A 20,273-nucleotide genomic window follows, 5' to 3' on the forward strand; every position below is an offset into this window, starting at 1 on the left:
ATATACATTTTGTTGTTTGTCATTGTTGATTGTTTAAAAACAGAGTTATGTTAGGCATGGCCAATTGATACCATCTAAACTACGAAAGGTCCATCCGGAATTTATACAAGTAGGTCAAAGGTTTGCTAATGAACCTGGTCGAATGGTGTTGATGACAAGGATTTCTATTCATTGGACACAGCACAAGTAGGTCAAAGACACTCTACTGAACCTAGACAATTGGTGTGACGACAGGTTCGATTACGCATGAGCAGACACGAGATGTTTTTGAACGATTGTTAACCGAGATTCTCGCCACGTAATTATTTCTAAGTCTGTCTATACCTCTTCATACCTTCCATTGTTAGTAATCAAGCGATGTAGCTCTGTAAGGGCGCTCCGGGTAGCTCTAAAAAGGATTTGTGGAGATGTATACACTGTTTGACATCAGATGTTAAATTCGTAACTATATGTGTGACAAACTGGCCGTAAATATCTAGGTGTGAGGACTTATAAACACAGACGGAACGGAGCCCTATCTGTGACGATGAATACCACATTAAGTTGGGCAGTATAAAGACCCTCATCTGCTCTGTTCAAATTGAAAGTAAAATCCACAGAATGTACAGACCTGTCCAAAGACAGAAACATTAAACAATAAACAAAACTTGTTTTAATAAATGATTCAAATCCATAGCCGCATATTGCAGATGTTTCTCTCTTTAAAGTACAAAGTTACTTTGTATATTGATGTACACTGTACATGTTCATTAACTGAAGTTGTGAAATACACAGTTTATAGTGTTTAATGTTTCGATAAAGGAGTTATACAGTTAAAATTAGGTAGCATACAAGTTAGCTTGAAGTGCTAGTTTACGTAACAGTATCATATACTAGTAGTATATACAAAAAAAAAGTATATCATAAAGTCGCCAAGTAACAATACAGTACAGTGTAGCATGACTCCTTAAGACTCCACGTCACAGTAAGATAGTATATATAACATAAGTCGTCATGTAACAATACAGTACAGTGTAGTATACATCCTTAAGTCTCCACGTCACAGTAAGATATTATATATAACATAAGTCGTCATGTAACAATACAGTACAGTGTAGCATGACTCCTTAAGTCTCCACGTCACAGTAAGATAGCATATATAACATTAGTCGCCATGTCACAATACAGTACAGTGTAGCATGACTCCTTAAGTCTCCACGTCACAGTAAGATAGTATATATAACATTAGTCGCCATGTAACAATACAGTACAGTGTAGCATGACTCCTTAAGTCACCACGTCACAGTAAGATATCATATATAACATTAGTAGCCATGTAACAATACAGTACAGTGTAGCATGACTCCTTAAGTCTCCACGTCACAGTTAGATAGTATATATAACATTAGTCGCCATGTAACAATACAGTACAGTGTAGCATGACTCCTTAAGTCTCCACGTCACAGTAAGATAGTACAGTCAAACTTCGATGTTTCGAAGTTCAAGGGACTAACAGAAAAACTTCGATACAGCGGGACTTCGAATTATTCATGGTTGACAATAGATCGATGTTTTCTTGATACTGGCCATATCTGTTAACGTTACATGTCCTCAGTGTCTTCGTGTTGATCGTCGCCTGTCAGGCTCACATCGAAAAGTTTACTTAATTTATACCTCGAACACAACAAAATAAAAATTCTTTTCATTAATTATACCTAAGCATTTTATTAATTAAACAAAATATGTATCGGTTACAAAACACTTATATCGCGTTTAACAGATGAAACAAAAGAAGTACAATGCACACTTACGTAAGTCGTTAGGCTTTTCTGCGAAAGACACGTGCGTTTACGTTATGTGCATATAAAATACGGAATGCCGATCGGTTGGAGAATGCATGATTGAATGACAAATAATCGATTTACTTGGATATTTATGTAAAAGTTTGAAACGTGACACTTTGAATATGAGTGAAGCCATCGCTAATTGTTTGTGTTTAAAATTGGTCCGGTTGTTTTACAGTTCCGAAAATTTACTCACCGACCGCTGATTTCAATGGCGGCGGAGATTATCAGAGACGACTACCGAAATGTTTTACCGGAGTGATTATATGTCATGGCTTCTAAATACACTTTTTATCTATCAATTTGGTCTGATTATTAATAAACCCCATGACTGGGAGTGACAACACACGCTATCGTTATCCCTATTGTCAGTCAGGGCATTTGGGGGAGAGGTGTGAAATCTTGCCGCAGGGGTCACGACAAACACCTGTCCAGTGGTCAGTACAGGTAAATTTTTTGTTCGAATCATGAGATGTCAATTACCTATAATATCATAGCTAACGGGTCATGAAAAAAGTTCGATACATCGAAAACTTCGATTTATAAAAATTCGAATCATACATAGTTTCGTTAGTAGTGTTATATAGTGAGAAAATTCGGGACCAAGCAAAAAGTTCGATACAGCGAGAAATTCGAATCAACGAAGTTCGAATCATCGAGGTTTGACTGTATATACAATGTATAACATTAGTCGCCATGTAATAATACAGTACAGTGTAGCATGACTCCTTAAGTCTCCACGTCACAGTAAGATAGTATATATAACATAAGGTGCCAAGTAACAATACAGTACAGTGTAGCATGACTCCTTAAGTCTCCACGTCACAGTAAGATAGTATATATAACATTAGTCGCCATGTAACAATACAGTACAGTGTAGCATGACTCCTTAAGTCACCACGTCACAGTATCAGATAGTATATATAACATTAGTCGCCATGTAACAATACAGTACAGTGTAGCATAACTCCTTAAGTCTCCACGTCACAGTAAGATAGTATATATAACATTAGTCGCCATGTAACAATACAGTACAGTGTAGCATGACTCCTTAAGTCACCACGTCACAGTAAGATATCATATATAACATTAGTAGCCATGTAACAATACAGTACAGTGTAGCATGACTCCTTAAGTCTCCACGTCACAGTTAGATAGTATATATAACATTAGTCGCCATGTAACAATACAGTACAGTGTAGCATGACTCCTTAAGTCTCCACGTCACAGTAAGATAGTATATATAACATTAGTCGCCATGTAACAATACGGTACAGTGTAGCATGACTCCTTAAGTCACCGCGTCACAGTAAGATATTATATATAACATTAGTCGCCATGTAACAATACAGTACAGTGTAGCATGACTCCTTAAGTCTCCACGTCACAGTAAGATAGTATATATAACATTAGTCGCCATGTAACAATACAGTACAGTGTAGCATGACTCCTTAAGTCTCCACGTCACAGTAAGATAGTATATATAACATTAGTCGCCAAGTAACAATACAATACAGTGTAGCATGACTCCTTAAGTCTCCACGTCACAGTAAGATAGTATATATAACATTAGTCGCCATGTAACAATACAGTACAGTGTAGCATGACTCCTTAAGTCTCCACGTCACAGTAAGATAGTATATATCCTTTAGCCCTGATGCCATGGTAAAGTAAAATTGCATGAATGATCTTACATGAAAATTTTCATCGGATCGACCGTGATTTAACGATCGACTTAACAGCAGAAGCAGGTCTACTACGGGTGTTACTGAAATATCGATTGAAATTAAAATGTATTAATTGCAAAATTAAAAAGAGAAGATTGAATCTGGACACGAACAAATGAAAGTAATCCAGGATATAAAATAATTCCTGATCCCATTGACGGACTTTAAGTGACCTCACGAGAGCACGTGCATTGCATGACTATGGGTTGTTTATTACGAGCTGTCAGTGCCCTGTGTAACACGAGCTATCAGGTTGAACCATCTGGCTCGGAGGAACCAAGACAATTTAAATTTTATTTGACTAGTATTGATTTTCAAATTTTCAATTATTTGTCTCTGTGTAAACTGCACATCGAGGTAAACATTTGGCCTCCCGACTGTCTATCGTTATTTTGTGTGGAACCGATTTATTGAGTATATATCAATAGCAAGTGTACAAAAATCCCATTTAATTTTCAAATAATAATAAGAATTAAAAAAAATTCAATAAATGATTAAGATAAAAATAAATGTCACTAAAAAAAAAAAAATAGAAAATGAAGAGACACCAAAATCAGGCACTGAGGAGACATGACGAAAAGAAAGACAAACCTTCGAATATAGGAGACGTCAAAAAGGGAAGGCAAAAACACGAATTGAAAAGACAGCAAAAAGGAAAGGCGAAATCACGAACTCAAAAGACACCAAAAGGAAAGGCAAAAACACGAACTCAGAAGACACTGAAAGGAAAGGCAAAAACACGAACTCAGAAGAATCCAAAAGGAAAGGCAAAACCACGAACTGAGAAGAATCCAAAAGGAAAGACAAAACCACGAACTCAAAAGACACAAAAGGAAAGGCAAAAACACGAACTGAGAAGAATCCAAAAGGAAAGGCAAAACCACGAACTGAGAAGAATCCAAAAGGAAAGGCAAAACCACGAACTGAGAAGATACCAAAAGGAAGGCAAAAACACGAACTGAGAAGATACCAAAAGGAAAGAGGCAAAACCACGAACTGAGAAGATCCAAAGGAAAGGCCCAAAACCACGAATCTGAGAAGACATCCAAAAGGAAAGGCAAAACCACGAACTGAGGAAGACAGAAAGGAAAGGCAAAACCACGAACTGAGGAAGACAGAAAGGAAAGGCAAAACCACGAACTGAGGAAGACAAAAGGAAAGGCAAAACCACGAACTCAGAAGACACCAAAAGGAAAGGCAAAACCACGAACTGAGAAGACACCAAAAGGAAAGGCAAAACCACGAACTCAGAAGACACCAAAAGGAAAGGCAAAACCACGAACTCAGGAAGACACCAAAGGAAAGGCAAAACCACGAACTGAGAAGACACCAAAAGGAAAGGCAAAACCACGAACTGAGAAGACACCAAAAGGAAAGGCAAAACCACGAACTGAGGAAGACCCAAAAGGAAAGGCAAAACCACGAACTGAGAAGACACCAAAAGGAAAGGCAAAACCACGAACTGAGAAGACACCAAAAGGAAAGGCAAAACCACGAACTGAGAAGACACCAAAAGGAAAGGCAAAACCACGAACTGAGGAAGACAGAAAGGAAAGGCAAAACCACGAACTGAGAAGACACCAAAAGGAAAGGCAAAACCACGAACTCAGAAGACACCAAAAGGAAAGGCAAAACCACGAACTCAGAAGACACAAAAGGAAAGGCAAAACCACGAACTCAGAAGACACCAAAAGGAAAGGCAAAACCACGAACTGAGAAGACACTGAAAGGAAAGGCAAAAACACGAACTGAGAAGAATCCAAAAGGAAAGGCAAAACCACGAACTGAGAAGAATCCAAAAGGAAAGGCAAAACCACGAACTCAGAAGACACCAAAAGGAAAGGCAAAACCACGAACTGAGAAGACACCAAAAGGAAAGGCAAAACCACGAACTGAGAAGACACCAAAAGGAAAGGCAAAAACACGAACTGAGAAGACACAAAAGGAAAGGCAAAACCACGAACTGAGAAGACACCAAAAGGAAAGGCAAAACCACGAACTGAGAAGAATCCAAAAGGAAAGGCAAAACCACGAACTGAGAAGAATCCAAAAGGAAAGGCAAAACCACGAACTGAGAAGACACAAAAGGAAAAGGCAAAACACGAACTCAGAAGACACCAAAAGGAAAGGCAAAACCACGAACTCAAAAAACATCAAAAGGAAAGGCAAAACCACGAACTGAGAAGACAACAAAAGGAAAGGCAAAACCACGAACTCAAAAGACAACAAAAGGAAAGGCAAAACCACGAACTCAGAAGACACCAAAAGGAAAGGCAAAACCACGAACTCAGAGGACACCAAAAGGAAAGGCAAAACCCACGAAATGAGGAGACTTCAAAAGGAAAGGGAAAAAACCCACGAACTGAAAGAAACAAAAAGGAAAACGCAAAACCACGAACTGAAAAACACCAAAAGGAAAGGCAAAACCACGAACTCGAAAACATCACAAAAAAAATGGCCAAACACGAACTAAAAGGGACACCAAAAGGAAAGGCAAAACCACGAACTAAAGAATCCAAAAGGAAACCCCAAAACCACGAACTAGGAGACACCAAAAGAAAGAAAAAACCACGAACTAAAGACAACAAAAGGAAAGGGCAAAACCACGAACTCAGAAAGACACCAAAAAAAGGCAAAACCACGAACTGAGGAAGACAGAAAGGAAAGGCAAAACCACGAACTGAGAAGACACAAAAAGGAAAGGCAAAACCACGAACTGAGGAAGACACCAAAAGGAAAGGCAAAACCACGAACTGAGAAGACACAAAAGGAAAGGCAAAACCACGAACTGAGGAAGACACCAAAAGGAAAGGCAAAACCACGAACTCAGAAGACACCAAAAGGAAAGGCAAAACCACGAACTGAGAAGACACAAAAAGGAAAGGCAAAACCACGAACTCAGAAGACACCAAAAGGAAAGGCAAAACCACGAACTCAGAAAACACCAAAAGGAAAGGCAAAACCACGAACTCAGAAGACACCAAAAGGAAAGGCAAAACCCACGAAATGAGGAGACTTCAAAAGGAAAGGCAAAACCACGAACTGAGAAGACACCAAAAGGAAAGGCAAAACCACGAACTGAGAAGACACCAAAAGGAAAGGCAAAACCACGAACTGAGAAGAATCCAAAAGGAAAGGCAAAACCACGAACTGAGGAAGACACCAAAAGGAAAGGCTAAACCACGAACTCAGAAGACACCAAAAGGAAAGGCAAAACCACGAACTCAGAAGACACCAAAAGGAAAGGCAAAACCACGAACTGAGGAAGACACCAAAAGGAAAGGCAAAACCACGAACTGAGAAGACTACCAAAAGGAAAGGTAAAACCACGAACTCAGAAACACCAAAAGGAAAGGCAAAACCACGAAATGAGGAAGACTCAAAAGGAAAGGCAAAACCACGAACTCAAAAGACAACAAAAGGAAAGGCAAAACCACGAACTCAGAAGACACCAAAAGGAAAGGCAAAACCACGAACTCAGAGGACACCAAAAGGAAAGGCAAAACCCACGAAATGAGGAGACTTCAAAAGGAAAGGCAAAACCCACGAACTGAGAAGACACCAAAAGGAAAGGCAAAACCACGAACTGAGAAGACATCAAAAGGAAAGGCAAAACCACGAACTCAGAAAACACCAAAAGGATGGGCTAAACCACGAACTCAAAGACACCAAAAAGGAAAAAGGGGAAAAAAGGAAAACCACGAACTGAGAAGAACCAAAAAAGGGAAAAGGCAAAACCACGAACTGAGGAAAAACACCAAAAGGAAAGGCAAAAACCACGAACTCAAAGCAACAAAAAGGAAAGCAAACCACGAACTGAGGACCAAAAGGAAAGGAAACCCGAACTAGAAGACAAAAGGAAAGGCAAACCACGAACTGAGAAGACCACAAAAAGAAGGGCAAAACCACGAACTGAGGAAGACACCAAAAGGAAAGGCAAAACCACGAACTGAGAAGACACAAAAAGGATGGGCAAAACCACGAACTGAGGAAGACACCAAAAGGAAAGGCAAAACCACGAACTGAGAAGACACCAAAAGGAAAGGCAAAACCACGAACTGAGAAGACACAAAAAGGAAAGGCAAAACCACGAACTCAGAAAGACACCAAAAGGAAAGGCAAAACCACGAACTGAGAAGACACCAAAAGGAAAGGCAAAACCACGAACTCAGAAGACACCAAAAGGAAAGGCAAAACCACGAACTGAGGAAGACATCAAAAGGAAAGGCAAAACCACGAACTGAGAAGACACCAAAAGGAAAGGCAAAACCACGAACTGAGAAGACACCAAAAGGAAAGGCAAAACCACGAACTGAGAAGACACCAAAAGGAAAGGCAAAACCACGAACTGAGGAAGACACCAAAAGGAAAGGCAAAACCACGAACTCAGAAGACACCAAAAGGAAAGGCAAAACCACGAACTGAGAAGACACAAAAGGAAAGGCAAAACCACGAACTGAGAAGACACCAAAAGGAAAGGCAAAACCACGAACTGAGAAGACACCAAAAGGAAAGGCAAAACCACGAACTCAGAAGACACCAAAAGGAAAGGCAAAACCACGAACTGAGGAAGACATCAAAAGGAAAGGCAAAACCACGAACTCAGAAGACACAAAAGGAAAGGCAAAACTACGAACTCAGAAAACACCAAAAGGAAAGGTAAAACAACGAACTCAGAAAACACCAAAAGGAAAGGTAAAACAACGAACTCAGAAGACACCAAAAGGAAAGGTAAAACAACGAACTCAGAAAACACCAAAAGGAAAGGCAAAACCACGAACTGAGAAGACACCAAAAGGAAAGGCAAACCACGAACTGAGAAGACACAAAAAGGATGGGCAAAACCACGAACTGAGGAAGACACCAAAAGGAAAGGCAAAACCACGAACTCACAAGACACCAAAAGGAAAGGCAAAACCACGAACTCAAAAAACATCAAAAGGAAAGGCAAAACCACGAACTGAGAAGACAACAAAAGGAAAGGCAAAACCACGAACTCAAAAGACAACAAAAGGAAAGGCAAACCACGAACTCAGAAGACACCAAAAGGAAAGGCAAAACCACGAACTCAGAAAACACCAAAAGGAAAGGCAAAACCCACGAAATGAGGAGACTTCAAAAGGAAAGGCAAAACCACGAACTGAGAAGACACCAAAAGGAAAGGCAAAACCACGAACTGAGAAGACACCAAAAGGAAAGGCAAAACCACGAACTGAGGAAGACACCAAAAGGAAAGGCAAAACCACGAACTCAGAAGACACCAAAAGGAAAGGCAAAACCACGAACTCAGAAGACACCAAAAGGAAAGGCAAAACCACGAACTGAGAAGACACCAAAAGGAAAGGCAAAACCACGAACTGAGAAGACACCAAAAGGAAAGGCAAAACCACGAACTCAGAAGACACCAAAAGGAAAGGCAAAACCACGAACTGAGGAGACATCAAAAGGAAAGGCAAAACCACGAACTCAGAAGACACAAAAGGAAAGGCAAAACCACGAACTCAGAAGACACCAAAAGGAAAGGCAAAACCACGAACTCAGAAGACACCAAAAGGAAAGGCAAAACCACGAACTGAGGAAGACACAAAAAGGAAAGGCAAAACCACGAACTGAGAAGACACAAAAAGGAAAGGCAAAACCACGAACTGAGAAGACATCAAAAGGAAAGGCAAAACCACGAACTCAGAAAACACCAAAAGGATGGGCTAAACCACGAACTCAAAAGACACCAAAAGGAAAGGCAAAACCACGAACTGAGAAGAATCCAAAAGGAAAGGCAAAACCACGAACTGAGGAAGACACCAAAAGGAAAGGCAAAACCACGAACTCAAAAGACAACAAAAGGAAAGGCAAAACCACGAACTCAGAGGACACCAAAAGGAAAGGTAAAACCACGAACTGAGGAAGACAGAAAGGAAAGGCAAAACCACGAACTGAGAAGACACAAAAAGGATGGGCAAAACCACGAACTGAGGAAGACACCAAAAGGAAAGGCAAAACCACGAACTGAGAAGACACAAAAAGGATGGGCAAAACCACGAACTGAGGAAGACACCAAAAGGAAAGGCAAAACCACGAACTCAGAAGACACCAAAAGGAAAGGCAAAACCACCAACTGAGAAGACACAAAAAGGAAAGGCAAAACCACGAACTCAGAAGACACCAAAAGGAAAGGCAAAACCACGAACTCAGAAGACACCAAAAGGAAAGGCAAAACCACGAAATGAGGAAGACACCAAAAGGAAAGGCAAAACCACGAACTGAGAAGACACCAAAAGGAAAGGCAAAACCACGAACTGAGAAGACACCAAAAGGAAAGGCAAAACCACGAACTGAGAAGAATCCAAAAGGAAAGGCAAAACCACGAACTGAGGAAGACACCAAAAGGAAAGGCTAAACCACGAACTCAGAAGACACCAAAAGGAAAGGCAAAACCACGAACTCAGAAGACACCAAAAGGAAAGGCAAAACCACGAACTGAGGAAGACACCAAAAGGAAAGGCAAAACCACGAACTGAGAAGACACCAAAAGGAAAGGTAAAAACACGAACTCAGAAAACACCAAAAGGAAAGGCAAAACCCACGAAATGAGGAGACTTCAAAAGGAAAGGCAAAACCACGAACTCAAAAGACAACAAAAGGAAAGGCAAAACCACGAACTCAGAAGACACCAAAAGGAAAGGCAAAACCACGAACTCAGAAGACACCAAAAGGAAAGGCAAAACCACGAACTGAGGAAGACACCAAAAGGAAAGGCAAAACCACGAACTCAGAAGACACCAAAAGGAAAGGCAAAACCACGAACTGAGAAGACACCAAAAGGAAAGGCAAAACCACGAACTGAGGAAGACACCAAAAGGAAAGGCAAAACCACGAACTCAGAAGACACCAAAAGGAAAGGCAAAACCACGAACTCAGAAGACACCAAAAGGAAAGGCAAAACCACGAACTGAGAAGACACCAAAAGGAAAGGCAAAACCACGAACTCAGAAGACACAAAAGGAAAGGCAAAACCACGAACTCAGAAGACACCAAAAGGAAAGGCAAAACCACGAACTCAGAAGACACCAAAAGGAAAGGCAAAACCACGAACTGAGAAGACACCAAAAGGAAAGGCAAAACCACGAACTCAGAAGACACCAAAAGGAAAGGCAAAACCACGAACTCAGAAGGACACCAAAAGGAAAGGCAAAACCACGAACTGAGAAGACACCAAAAGGAAAGGCAAAACCACGAACTGAGAAGACACCAAAAGGAAAGGCAAAACCACGAACTGAGAAGACATCAAAAGGAAAGGCAAAACCACGAACTCAGAAGACACCAAAAGGAATGGCAAAACCACGAACTCAGAAGACACCAAAAGGAAAGGCAAAACCACGAACTGAGAAGACATCCAAAAGGAAAGGCAAAACCACGAACTGAGGAAGACACCAAAAGGAAAGGCAAAACCACGAACTGAGAAGACACAAAAAGGAAAGGCAAAACCACGAACTCAGAAGACACCAAAAGGAAAGGCAAAACCACGAACTGAGAAGACATCAAAAGGATGGGCAAAACCACGAACTGAGAAGACACCAAAAGGAAAGGCAAAACCACGAACTCAGAAGACACCAAAAGGATGGGCTAAACCACGAACTCAAAAGACACAAAAAGGAAAGGCAAAACCACGGACTCAGAAAACACCAAAAGGAAAGGCAAAACCACGAAATGAGAAGACACCAAAAGGAAAGGCAAAACCACGAACTGAGAAAACACCAAAAGGAAAGGCTAAACCACGAACTCAGAGGACACCAAAAGGAAAGGCAAAACCACGAACTCAAAAGACACCAAAAGGAAAGGCAAAACCACGAACTCAGAAACACCAAAAGGATGGGCAAAACCACCAACTGAGAAGACACCAAAAGGAACGGCAAAACCACGAACTCAGAAAACACCAAAAGGAAAGGCAAAACCACGAACTGAGAAGACACCAAAAGGAAAGGCAAAACCACGAACTCAGAAAACACCAAAAGGAAAGGCAAAACCACGAACTCAGAAAACACCAAAAGGAAAGGCAAAACCACGAAATGAGAAGACACCAAAAGGAAAGGCAAAAACCACGAACTCAAAAGACACCAAAAGGAAAGGCTAAACCACGAACTCAAAAGACACCAAAGGAAAGGCAAAACCACGAACTCAGAAGACACCAAAAGGAAAGGCAAAACCACGAACTCAGAAGACCCCAAAAGGAAAGGCAAAACCACGAACTGAGAAGACACCAAAAGGAAAGGCAAAACCACGAACTCAAAATACACCAAAAGGAAAGGCAAAACCACGAACTGAGAAGACACCAAAAGGAAAGGCAAAATCCAGCAATTTAGAAGACACAAAAAGGAAAGGCAAAACCACGAACTCAGAAAACACCAAAAGGATGGGCTAAACCACGAACTGAGGAAGACAAAAAAAGGAAAAACAAAATCCAGCAATTTAGAAGACACAAAAAGGTCAGTTTTCGTTGTCCAATCCTTCCTATTGTTTCATTTCCTTTTTGTTTTGTTGTCCAATCCTTCCTATTGTTTCATTTATCTTTGTTTTGTTGTCTAATAACTTTTTTATTTTCCTTGCCCCATTTTCTATTGTCATTTTCCCTTTTGTGTTGTATCCTCTATGTTCCTTTTGTTACCTGTCTGTTTTGATATCGCGTGTCTTCCAGTTCACATTCACTTTAATCTTTGTATATCTTCACATTGACAACACGGACGCTAACATAAATGTACCTATATACATACAGATCAATGTAATATGAACTTACCTGTGTATTTACCTATACTAATCGATCTCACCTATAGAAAGATAAGTAAAACACTACATCTACCTGTGGACACAAGGGGAATTACAGGTGTATAACGACTATGGGCTATTTAATGTAGACAAGCTCACCTGTTACAAACCAAGTACTTTAAGAGATTTAAATCTCAAATACTCAACACCTATTATGATAGAGAATTATGAATTGAAAGACTTACTCCTTAAGTCGTGTTCCGGAACCACGAGAGATATGTTACTATTTCCAGTCTAAGATTTGTCACCTTGGAATATGCATGGACGCAATAATAATTTATCAATAAAATCAATGTTTAAGATATTTGGTGTTTTTGGCATGATAAAAATTATGATTTTTTTTAGAATATTAAAAATAATATAGTTTAGGGCTAGCAACAAGTATATTGTACATTGTTTAGAAAGAGGAAAACCTAACGTATGAAATTTACAGCCTAACAGCGTAATCCTGGTACGAAAAAAACAACTTGTATGTGGGTTAAATGGGACCATATCATCCCCCGAAGGCACCAGAAATCCAACACCACCCCCCTATAGAGAGATCAGCATGATCCGCCAGCTTCCGGTGAGTAAGGGCTTGTTCTGTGTGGTTATAAACAACAATACATGTATACCAATTGTTATTTATATGTAATTTGGGGAGAAGCCTTGTTAGCTAAACCAAGTCATGATCAAAGGGTGCGACTATTAAAGACGGAGGTTAACACGAATTATAATGGTGGGTAGTTCATGTTCAGAGAAAAAAAAGAGCATTTCTTTGAATTACATTTCCCTTGGATCCGATGCTTGGCCTTGAACTAATCACTAAAGTGACCGAGATTATTGAAACGGTATTCCATCAATGTAGCTGTTATTCAAAACCATTAGCCACTGATGTATTTGGCTGATGAACGAATTTCAATCATAAACATATATATATATGTATTATTATATTAAAATGTAATCTTTTATCAGAATCACAATTCCTATATATGTTTATGACACACTAATAACATAACTATTTACACAACATGCTGTCTGGATTATACAGATATTATTGTACAGGTACATTTGTATATTATACAGGTATATTATACAGGTATATTATACAGGTATATTATACAGGTATATAACACAGGTATATAACACACAGGTATATTATACAGGTACGTTATTACATCTACATGGAGCGTAGTGACTAAATTTTTACCCCAAATATATATTCAGACTCATCACACAAGAAACAATTATAGACGAAATCAAGTTGAAAAGTCAGTAAATACGAGAGAATGTATTCGGTCAGAAAAGCATACTAACAGCGGGCACTGGAATCACACAGGAACTGAGAGTCGGTCACATAGTAACGATGTCCAATGTAAAACAGGACAAACAATATGTACAACATGTAGTTTACTCCACTGTAAAACAGGATAAACAATATATACAACATGTAGTTTACTCTACTGTAAAACAGGACAAACAATATATACAACATGTAGTTTACTCCAGTGTAAAACAGGACAAACAATATATACAACATGTAGTTTACTCCAGTGTAAAACAGGACAAACAATATATACAACATGTAGTTTACTCCAGTGTAAAACAGGACAAACAATATATACAACATGTAGTTTACTCCAGTGTAAAACAGGACAAACAATATATACAACATGTAGTTTACTCCAGTGTAAAACAGGACAAACAATATATACAACATGTAGTTTACTCCAGTGTAAAACAGGACAAACAATATATACAACATGTAGTTTACTCCAGTGTAAAACAGGACAAACAATATATACAACATGTAGTTTACTCCAGTGTAAAACAGGACAAACAATATATACAACATGTAGTTTACTCCAGTGTAAAACAGGACAAACAATATGTACAACATGTAGTTTACTCCAGTGTAAAACAGGACAAACAATATGTACAACATGTAGTTTACTCCACTGTAAAACAGGACAAACAATATATACAACATGTAGTTTACTCCAGTGTAAAACAGGACAAACAATATATACAACATGTAGTTTACTCCAGTGTAAAACAGGACAAACAATATATACAACATGTAGTTTACTCCAGTGTAAAACAGGACAAACAATATATACAACATGTAGTTTACTCCAGTGTAAAACAGGACAAACAATATATACAACATGTAGTTTACTCCAGTGTAAAACAGGACAAACAATATATACAACATGTAGTTTACTCCAGTGTAAAACACGACAAACAATATGTACAACATGTAGTTTACTCCAGTGTAAAACACGACAGACAATATATACAACATGTAGTTTACTCCAGTGTAAAACACGACAGACAATATATACAACATGTAGTTTACTCCAGTGTAAAACACGACAGACAATATATACAACATGTAGTTTACTCCAGTGTAAAACACGACAGACAATATATACAACATGTAGTTTACTCCAGTGTACAACACGACAGACAATATATACAACATGTAGTTTACTCCAGTGTAAAACACGACAGACAATATATACAACATGTAGTTTACTCCAGTGTAAAACACGACAGACAATATATACAACATGTAGTTTACTCCAGTGTAAAACACGACAGACAATATATACAACATGTAGTTTACTCCAGTGTAAAACACGACAGACAATATATACAACATGTAGTTTACACTGCTGTAAAACACGACAAACAATATATGCCACATGTAGTTTACTCCAGTGTAAAACAGAACAAACAATATATACAACATGTAGTTTACTCCAGTGTAAAACAGGACAAACAATATGTACAACATGTAGTTTACTCTACTGTAAAACAGGACAAACAATATGTACAATATGTAGTTTACTCTACTGTAAAACAGGACAAACAATATGTACAACATGTAGTTTACTCCAGTGTAAAACAGGACAAACAATATGTACAACATGTAGTTTACTCTACTGTAAAACAGGACAAACAATATGTACAACATGTAGTTTACTTTATTGTAAAACAGGACAAACAATATGTACAATATGTAGTTTACTCTACTGTAAAACAGGACAAACAATATATACAACATGTAGTTTACTCCAGTGTAAAACAGGACAAACAATATGTACAACATGTAGTTTACTCTACTGTAAAACAGGACAAACAATATGTACTACATGTAGTTTACTCCAGTGTAAAACAGGACAAACAATATGTACAACATGTAGTTTACTCCAGTGTAAAACAGGACAAACAATATGTACAACATGTAGTTTACTCCACTGTAAAACAGGACAAACAATATATACAACTTGTAGTTTACTCTACTGTAAAACAGGACAAACAATATATACAACATGTAGTTTACTCTACTGTAAAACAGAACAAACAATATGTACAACATGTAGTTTACTCCACTGTCAAACAGGACAAACAATATGTACAACATGTAGTTTACTCCAGTGTAAAACAGGACAAACAATATATACAACGTGTAGTTTACTCTACTGTAAAACACGACAAACAATATATACAACATGTAGTTTACTCTACTGTAAAACAGGACAAACAATATGTACAACATGTAGTTTACTCCAGTGTAAAACAGGACAAACAATATATACAACGTGTAGTTCACTCCAGTGTAAAACACGACAAACAATATATACAACATGTAGTTTACTCTACTGTAAAACAGGACAAACAATATGTACAACATGTAGTTTGCTCCAGTGTAAAACAGGACAAACAATATGTACAACATGTAGTTTACTCTACTGTAAAACACGACAAACAATATGTACAACATGTAGTTTACTCCACTGTAAAACAGGACAAACAATATATACAACATGTAGTTTACTCCAGTATAAAACAGGACAAACAATATGTACAACATGTAGTTTACTCCACTGTAAAACAGGACAAACAATATGTACAACATGTAGTTTACTCCAGTGTAAAACAGGACAAACAATATGTACAACATGTAGTTTACTCTACTGTAAAACAGGACAAACAATATGTACAACATGTAGTTTACTCCAGTGTAAAACAGGACAAACAATATGTACAACATGTAGTTTACTCTACTGTAAAACAGGACAAACAATATATACAACATGTAGTTTACTCTACTGTAAAACAGGACAAACAATATGTACAACATGTAGTTTACTCCAGTGTAAAACAGGAGAAACAATATGTACAACGTGTAGTTTACTCCAGTGTAAAACAGGACAAACAATATGTACAACATGTAGTTTACTCCAGTGTAAAACAGGAGAAACAATATGTACAACGTGTAGTTTACTCCAGTGTAAAACAGGACAAACAATATATACAACATGTAGTTTACTCCAGTGTAAAACAGGACAAACAATATGTACAACATGTAGTTTACTCTACTGTAAAACAGGACAAACAATATATACAACTTGTAGTTTACTCTACTGTAAAACAGGACAAACAATATATACAACATGTAGTTTACTCCAGTGTAAAACTTGAAGGTGAAACCCCATTCTCAAGGACAAATTATAATTAAATTTTAAATTGGAGATAGTAAATAGGTGTTTATGTCATTATAACCTCTATATAATAGGCCTTTGGTGTAAACATGTAAATACAAAACTTGGGAGTGAGTTTAACGAAGCTGTTAATTTGTTTCCCATCCCTCTGAAATTGTATATATGCAATAAATATGTTGGATTATTAAATGAAATGCCATTTAAACTTGACATATGTCTGACAATACAGAGAAACTAGTGTTCATGCTCACTTTGTTAAAACCTAGATCATGACACAGGGCTATTAATCAGTATCCATTTACATAATTTGGTGATTTTGTAAATTCAGAAACACGAGATGGAAAATAATCCGAGTACTTTGTCCCGTTCTAATGCTGCCATCGGTGAATGATTTTCAATTTGGACAAATCGAATGTGTGACGCGCTTCCGATTTCACCGTTTTAAAACCAATGTCGTTAAACATGGGGGTATTGAAATAGTTAAATAATAAATTATACAGAATACTGAAATGACTTGGACAGTTCTTGTTTCGTAAACTACATGTAACACTCGGACCTTCTCGGACTCGTACCACCTCACACGTTATGAGAAAAGCTTTCATTTTGCAAATATCGAATTCCCTTACAAACAACATTACTTTTTCTACACTTGGTGGTTTGATGACGAATATAAATCTAATGTTTTATTAAGATGTGTTAACTAAACAGTTCTACTGTGTTTTACCGCACTGCGTCGTTTCCCTGCAGATAGATTGTTTTGATTCCTTACATAATTTACATATCTATACCTCTATCAGATCCGAGCTTTTCCGTATTCAGCACACGTAAGGACCTCCTACTGGAGTTCCTCCTTGGTAGCCTCTGTTTCGTATACAGCATACCTCTTCTTTTGTAGCCTCTGCTTCGTACACAGCATACTTCTTACTTTTGTCAATAAAGTGACAAGTCATTCCGCTCTGTATATCGCCTATATTTACATGTATTAAAAACTGAATGATCACATTTATGAAAATTTCCATAAAGTATTTGTATGCGTTATTCCAGACAGTAATTTGAGATGTTATTAAAATCATTGTAAACGAGAAAATTATATTCGGCTGACTTTCTTCGGTAACAAGGTATTCTATCGTGTTAGTCATATTTACAGCCACTGAAGTCCAGGAATCACGAGATGACAGAATTACATACATGTACGATAAGTCCCGAGATGATCTTTAGTTCTAGATTTAGGTTTGGTTTGTGATGATAAATGCTGCGATATCGTTTAACAGTCTGTAACTTATAGATATATAAACCGTATGGTACATTCAGGCTAGGTAACACTCCAGAACCCTTGGATTTAAAAGTAGACTTGTCATGTAAATTTATTCCTAAACTAACCGAGGTCTGCAGTTCGAATCCCGCCATACAAAAGGAGACTCTCTATGTACATCCTTATAGACTTCGGGATACATTCCAAGTAGATTCGAATCCTGACATATTAAAAGGAGACTCTCTATATATCCCGATGTATATAAGGATGTAGGTTCGAATCCTGACATATAAAAGGAGACTCTCTATATATCCCGATGTATATAAGGATGTAGGTTCGAATCCTGACATATAAAAGGAGACTCTCTATATATCCCGATGTATATAAGGATGTAGGTTCGAATCCTGACATATAAAAGGAGACTCTCTATATATCCCGATGTATATAAGGATGTAGGTTCGAATCCTGACATATAAAAGGAGACTCTCTATATATCCCGATGTCTATAAGGATGTAGGTTCGAATCCCGCCATACAAAAGGAGACTCTCTATATATCCCGAAGTCTATCAGGATGTAGGTTCGAATCCTGACATATAAAAGGAGACTCTCTATATATCCCGATGTATATAAGGATGTAGGTTCGAATCCTGACATATAAAAGGAGACTCTCTATATATCCCGATGTATATAAGGATGTAGGTTCGAATCCTGACATATAAAAGGAGACTCTCTATATATCCCGATGTCTATAAGGATGTAGGTTCGAATCCCGCCATACAAAAGGAGACTCTCTATATATCCCGAAGTCTATCAGGATGTAGGTTCGAATCCTGACATATAAAAGGAGAACTCACTGTATATCCTGATGTCTAAGGCTGCAGCTCACAACATAATCTCACCTTTTCGTTTGTCGCCTATGTAACTGTTTGAACTCAATCTCAGGCGGTTAGGTAATTAAATCATCGATATTAACATAGATTATGATGATAAAACTTTATCACTGAAAAAAAACCCAGATAAAAATACTTTCGAATATTACGACAAGTCAAGGGACATTAAGATGTTAGTTGTGATGGGATTGAGTCAATGGGAAATTAATGTTAATTATCACAGGGACAGGGCACAAATTCCCAAACCACTATCCATACACAGACTATGTATATTGTTATATATCGATACACAGGTCCGAGGGTAGGGGATTAATGTCTAGTCCCTGTGAGCATCAGTACATTAGTATTTAGTGTATTATTTAAATTATCATCAACACAGAAAAAAATATTTTAAAAATATGTTTTTTGTAATCGTTATACCATAAATAGGTTTATTAAATAGTGTGTGTAATATTCTAAGTGTATTAATTAATGTATGTAAGATTCTAAGTTTCTAGGTAATATGTGTAAGATTCTGAGATTATTAATTAATATTTGTAAGATTATAAGTTTATTAATTAACGTGTGTAAGATTCTAAGTTTATTAATTAATGATTAATGTGTAAGATTTTAAGTTAATAATTAATGTGTGTAAGATTCTAAGTTTATTAATTAATGTGTAAGATTTTAAGTTTAGTAATTAATGTGTGTAAGATTCTAAGTTTATTTATTAATGTGTAAGATTTTAAGTTTATTAATTAACGTGTGTAAGATTCTAAGATAATTAATTAATGTGTGTAAGATTCTAAGTGTATTAATTAATGTGTGTACGATTCTAAGATTATTAATTAATGTGTGTAAGAGACTTGTTATGTAGTTATCACATACTTCTAACAGTACACTTGAGAATTCTAACATGTTTATAAAGATTTTTATCAGTCAGTGATAAAATTGAAATGAAAAGCTTGTACCCAATTATACGTCTGTATTGTATGATATTTTATAGAAAAAAAACAAACACTGTTTATTTGTAGCGCGTGGAGAGGATTCCTCTCGTGTCTTTTTTTTTGTTACTATGGTAACTGTTAAGTAAAATGATAGATTCTTGTCTAATATCTCGGAAAACTTTGGTAGAAATTTGGTAAAATACAAAAGAAAGCTAACTGAACTTGTCCTGACATTTCACGCCAGGAATTTGAAATTAGATTGAAATCTTGACAGCACTTGAGTTATCTGTTGGCACCTACGTGTAATCTCGTTGTCATCTCGTGCCATCTCGTGATCAGGCGAT

The sequence above is a fragment of the Pecten maximus genome, chromosome 18 (assembly GCF_902652985.1).
Source record: "Pecten maximus chromosome 18, xPecMax1.1, whole genome shotgun sequence".
Classification (NCBI taxonomy): domain Eukaryota; kingdom Metazoa; phylum Mollusca; class Bivalvia; order Pectinida; family Pectinidae; genus Pecten; species Pecten maximus.